At 57.4% G+C, this 6,121-nt stretch overlaps 1 pseudogene; it reads right to left on the bottom strand.

Moving 5' to 3' along the window:
- Positions 1 to 3,526: 3,526 nt before the first annotated feature.
- LOC112617493 lies at positions 3,527 to 5,041 on the bottom strand (annotated as a pseudogene).
- Positions 5,042 to 6,121: the final 1,080 nt, after the last annotated feature.

Raw genomic sequence — 6,121 nt, 5'->3', positions numbered from 1 at the left:
TGAGGGTGCACTCAGTGGTGTTAGAGCATCTTGTGTGTGGTCAACACGCTCCTCATTTTTGTAGGAGAACACAGGGCATAGGAAACTCTTGAAACATGCATGTGATTTTCTTGTCACAGTTCTGAGTCCAGGCAGAGCTGCTTTGGGCAAGTGGGGCACTTCCCCGGGGAAGCCCAAGTCCATAACACAAAGGCTGCCCCTCAGAGGAAGGGCTGGCTTGTGGGCGCTGCTGGCTTCCCACCACCAGCTGGGCCTCAGCCCTCATGGCATTCCTGTTGAGTACTGCGGGGCACCCAGGGGTCAGTGCCATCAGGGATCCTGCTGCAGGCACACCTGTGCTGTTCACATGGGGACCATATCCCCGCTGTAAAGGATGAAGGAGCAAGGTCCTCAGGACCTGTGTCCTCAAAATACCTTGCACTGCACCACCCATCAAGAGTGGGCCTGGTGGCTGGCAGGGCCAGGCAGTGAGTGCCTCCCTGTGCTGCCCGACACTCTGGGCACCAGAGGTACTTGAGGTACTGCAGCCCTCTGCTGATGAGAGGTCCCCCCTTTCTGTGCACTACCCCATCTGTGATTGTTACAATTGTTTGTGTTCATCACTAGTTGTCACTGTGTATACCTCTCCATGAACCTGGGCCGTCGTCTGAATGTTGTCAGCCTTGGAGCTGGCACTGTCCAGTCTGGCCCTGGTCAGCCCAGACCTCAGTTATCCTTGTCTCACATACTGTCCTGGTTCATCTTCCAGCTTCCTGGCAAAGTTCCTGCTCCCTGAAGCAGGAAGAGGCTGAGATTAATGCCAAGGAAGTGGGGCCGTGGGCCTAGGAGGACTGTGCTGCCGGGTGAGGGTGGCACTGAGCTGCCTACTCTGAGACCATGAACACAGCTGTGTTGTGGTGGGAGGGTTGGTGTGGGTGTAGCCACGGCACTCTAAAGATTGCCCTCTGAAGAGAAAGATGAGCCTGGCTGGACCTCCTGTCAAGGCTGCTATGTCAGGGCAACAGTGTCTTGCCCCCAGGAGCACACAGTCTGGGCAGGAGACCCAGAGTGATCGTGTGTTTCGAAGGCAACTCCACCCCAGCCAGGGGACCAGGAGGCTCTCCCACCTCCAGGAAAGTGTGTGCGGCTCCGCCAATGCCTCTCTTCCAGGGCAGTTGCCAGGTCCCAGGATGAGCAAGAGTCCTTGGCTGCCCAGGAAGGTCCCTGAAGTAGCACGGGCTGGGCTAGGGGCCAGGGACTGGGAAGAAATGCCTGATAGCCGGTGAGGAACAAGGCGCACACATGTGACTGGGAAAGAAACAAGCTTTATTTTCAGTTTTCAACAGGTAGAGTGATACTTAACTTCATCATACACTTGTGTGTGAATAGCAAATAGCAAAATATTAGAACATGAACAGTTTTGTGAGTTTGGAGATCAAGTACTTTTTTCATCTTGAGTGTCATCTGTCTTGGAATTTAGCTGGGTTTAAAAGTAGTGGAATTACCAGGAAATTCTATAGAGAGTCAGTCTCCAGTTGCAAGTAGGTGTGCCTGGCACTGACCAGCTGCGGGCACAGATGCAGGCATCTCAAAGCACCAAGCAGTAGAGGTGCCAGTTCTGCAGAGCCTGCAGCCTCTTGTGCCACTTGGCAAAGTTGTTCTTCAGGGTCTGCTTCAGTGTGGGCAGGATGGCACGTGCTGCCACAGGCATGGGGGCTCAGAAGCAGGTTGGGGGTGGGTAGAGAGACTGTCACCTTGAGTGTCCCCAGGAGTGGAGCGTGCTGGGAGTAGGGCCTCCATGGTCTTCAATGGGAGCCAGTGAGGCCATGGCCGCCTCTGCATCTGCACTGCCACCCCTCCATCACTCCCTCCCTGCGGCCCAGGTAGTGGGGTTGCCCTGCTGTTCCCACGCCCATGGGACTACCATTTCTTGGAGAGGCTCTTGGTGGAGACCTTGGGGAACTGAATGGCTTTTTGGTCCCTGGATGAAGGAGGAGTCAGCAATGAGTCCCAAACAGGCCCCAGGGATGGGGCAGGGGTGACTGGGCACTCACCTGGAAGAGCTAGATCCAGCCTCTTTTGGGGCCGCCTGGGTCCTTTGGCCCTTTTCCCTTGGGCTGCAGCTTTGGGTCCCCTGGTACTAGTATTACTCGGACTTGAGGTACTGCAGCTGAAAGACGGGGACGTCAGCATGGTGGGGCCCACAGGAGCTCCAGCCGGCACAGCCACCCCCACCACCCAGGGCCTCACCTCTTGGGCCTGCTGGATGTTGACATTCCACAGCTGGTAGATGACAACTTCACACTGCTGAAGTGTGGTGGGCTTTCAGGTGCTGGTGCAGCGTCACTGAAGGGTGTGCTCCCGTCACCTCCCAAGCCCAAGGGCTGGGCTGTGTGGCAAGTACCCCCAGCCTGCTCTTAACACAGCGGCCAGTACCATCAGGGCTGCTGCAGCTTCTCCACTCAGCAGCCTCGTGTCTGAGGCATAGAAAACATAGCCCAGGGCAAGGAGCAGTGACAGGGAGGGCCCAACTCAGAACAGAGAGGCCTCAGAGGTGGCCAGCAGCAGCCAGAGCCTCATCCAGTAGCTACCTCAGAAGGTGCAGGCTGAACCTGGGGTCATGGGAGTGGTTGGCGGCCAATCTCTACCCATGGGGCTTACCAGGTGCCTGCTGGCCAGCACAGGCTCCTGAGATGGTAGAGAGGCTGAGGAAGTCGCCCCAGGAATGCAGAGTCACCCACCATCTGGCCTGCAAACTGATGCATAGAGGCAGCGGGGCCTGGGACGGTGGCGCCTCAGGACAACAATGCCCCACCCCCACAGGCCACCCTGGGACTGCACCCTGGGCAGGAGCATCCAGAATCCTCTGAAGAAGCCAGACTCGTTCTGCCCAGTCATTGCAGTTGACGGCAGACCACCACCAGAAGAGCACGCAGACCAAGCTGGCAATCTGGTAGCCTAAGATGGACTGCAGCTCTGGGTTCCCCTGGTACTAAAATTTCAGACCTTGACAACACATTGATGATTTAGAAACCCAGGCTACAGGGACAGGTCAGAAAACAGCTCGCACACAACTGAGAGGAGCCGAGCTGCCTCTGCTCACAGGGGAGGAGGGAGCTGGGGATAGGTCAGGGTCTAGCCCATGCACCTCTGGGACAGGGACCTCTCAGCTGGTACTGACCCAGGTCTGGGAGAATGAGTCCATCCTCACCCATGATGCAGTCAAGGAGCTGCTTATTTTCATTCTCATCCTGGGTGGTGCCCGAGGCGAGTGTGAAGTGTGTGGGCTGCACTTCACTGAGTTGCCAGAGAAGCACCTCTGCCCTCAGTATCAAGGTAAAGGGAGGAGAGAGGTCTTCACCCCACAGGTCTCTTAACAGTGGCAGCAAGGTGATGGGGTGTGGCCCTGCCTTCCACAACACTGGCTCCATCTGAGTGGGGCCTGGGACTGGCACTTGGCTGACTACAGGCTGAGGGGGAGTGAATCCTTTGAGGGAGGGGACCCTGATGGCTGTGGGGCAGGCCCCATAGTTTATACAGGAAATACCTAGCGCAGGTACTCCAGGGCTGCCTCCAGTACTCTTATGTTTTTTGGACACCATCCTGCCCCCATCTTGTCCAGGTCGTTGGCTGGATAAGAGCCGTTGGGGTTCATGGGGCCAAAGCCCAGTCAGAACAGGAAGGAGCAGCTGTAGGGCGCTCTCCACGCTGGTCCGAGATGGATTTGACCATGTGCTTGGCCTGCATGATATGCTGAGCAAGGCACAGGGCCTGTGAGGGAGGTGCAGGCAGGTCACTGACAGACTGGCCTGTGCTGCCACCCAGGCAGGCCGGCTGGGGGCCCCAAGACCAATGTACAGCCAGACCACTGAGTGCCAGGAGGAGCAGCTTCTGCCAGGGAACTAAGACTAAAGAATGATCTTGTGAATGTTAAATTTTCCAAACAACACTGCTTTTGTTATCAGGAAAAATCAGACTTTACTGAAATGGGGGAAGGAAACATAGCCTCACCTCTAAGCCCAACCTTGACCCTTCCCACCGGAACACAGCACTCTCCGGGGTCTGTTCAGCCCCATGGCTCCAGGGTCCCTGAGGATGGGGGCTGGTGACCACTCACCAGGATGTGGGCCTCTGGCACAAACATCAGAGTGTACTGATAGTCCTGGCTCTCCAGGCTGTAGACGTGGCTCTTCACCTCAAAGGACGCATCAGTGACCTCTGGCAGCCACAGTGACAGAAAACTGGTGAACGTGGGGGCCGTGAAGAGTCAGTGCTGGTAGTGGAGGGGTGACAAGGTCTGGCTCCAGGAACAGCTGCTCACCTGGAAGGCAGGGGACAAACCTGGTCCCACTTCCAGGGGCACAGAGTACCTGGCTGCTGGCTGCAAAATTCTGGGTTGCCCCTGAGGTGTCTGGGGAGCCATGACTCGGGTGTCCTCCTGAGGCCCTGGCTCATAAGAGTCTCCCATGCAGTAGATGGCTGACATTGGGAGGGTGGGTGGGGTAGTTTGTGGCTCACAGAGCCCTCAGCAGTGTTTGCAGGTGGCAAACACCAGGAGGACTGACAGAAGCCAATGCCCAACCCAGTCAGGATGAAACAGCAGTGACCTGGCTCACCACGTAAGGCAGCTGCCATGAGTCCTCGGGGAGAAAGTGGGGCTGCAGCTTGAACTGTGCAGCTGCCCTCAATGGGCACACCTGCAGTTTCTCACTGGTTGCAGGGCAGGCGGGGATCCAGCCAGCCTCACACTTCGCGGTGCAGATGTGTCCCAGGAGTCTCCACAGCACCCTTTGCTGGGGCCCACTTTGAGCACGAGGTTCCCTTTTGCAGACCCTGCCACCCACCAGCTAAGGTCCTGGCCTGGTCTGGCTGGGTCGGGGTCTGCCAGACTGGCCCAGGCTGAGGACTTACCTGAATTATCTCGGCCACGTTGGGCTGGGCAAAGACTGACCACTCGGAATATCATGAGTGCATGTTTGGGGCTGACCAAGTCTATGCAGAGCTGGAGATTCAGGAACACCAGGAATGGCTTTGTGTACATCAACAGATTCTCCTGGACAAAAGGTGCCCTGGGGACTGAGGTGGTAATTTGGGATCAGTCCTCTCACTGGAGGCAGGGGCTGCACCACTCCATGCCCCTAAGACTGCTGCTCCTCCCTGGGCTTCCAAACTCCCTGCCCAAGGTGATAAGATGTCATAGATGATAGCTCAGAGGGCTGTGGGTGGACACGGAGGGCAGGCCAGAGGTAGGTGACACTCAGGCCCTATGAGTACTGTACACTGCATTCTTAGCAAGGCTGAGGCCTGTTTCCAAGAGGACTGAGGCTGCCATGGGAGAGGCTGGCTCAGAGCCTGTGGGGGCCAAGGAATGATCCCCCAGAGGATCCAAAGGGGAGGGGTTTGGGCAGGAAGTAAAGAGATCAGTGGGCACACCAGGTGCCACATTAGCCTGGAGGTCTGCCATGAGGATCAAGCAGGGGATGAGGGGAAGACGGTCACTGCTCTGCTCGCTGTGTGCTGGTGAAGGGATAGTTTGCGTGTTGCTGAACGTTCCTCTGGACCAGAAGCGGGAGAGGACAGGGCAGGATTTGTCATCAGTGCACTGCTTCCATGAGAAAGCAGTGTTAGGGCTTGGTAAAGTTGAGTCTAGGAAGAGCTGGTCTGTGCTCCACTAGGGAAGGCCTGGGAGGGGAGACCACTGGGGCCAGGGCCGGGGCCAGGCTGACCCCAGGATAGGCGGCTGGCTTGGTTTCCTGACCCACAGGAACAACATCCATCCCCAGGAGCCAGTGGCATGACTGTGAGGAGCGGGGCTGAGGTTTTTCCAACACACACTGGGAGTCAGTGGGACTGTCACTGCCCGGAACCTGCTTGTCAGGGAGCATACTGCCATGGCAGCAGGTAGGTTAGCCACATCTCAAGGACCTGTGGGAGCGGGTGTGAGCTGAGGGCCCAGTGGCTGGGGGCCAAATCCTCTGGTGGCCTGGAGTCCGTGTCCCAGCTAGCATCTGGGTGGGGCTGGCTCTTCCTCCATCCCCCAGAGGGTGCTGGAGAGATGTGCACAGCCCTGTGAGGTTTGGCTCTGTTGCTGGCTCTTTAGAAGCCAGGGCCATGGGTGGGCTTTTCCCAGCCCAAGGGGCTC

The sequence above is a fragment of the Theropithecus gelada genome, unplaced genomic scaffold (assembly GCF_003255815.1).
Source record: "Theropithecus gelada isolate Dixy unplaced genomic scaffold, Tgel_1.0 HiC_scaffold_2102, whole genome shotgun sequence".
NCBI classification, from domain to species: Eukaryota; Metazoa; Chordata; class Mammalia; order Primates; family Cercopithecidae; genus Theropithecus; species Theropithecus gelada.
This window is presented reverse-complemented; position numbering and strand designations above follow the sequence as displayed.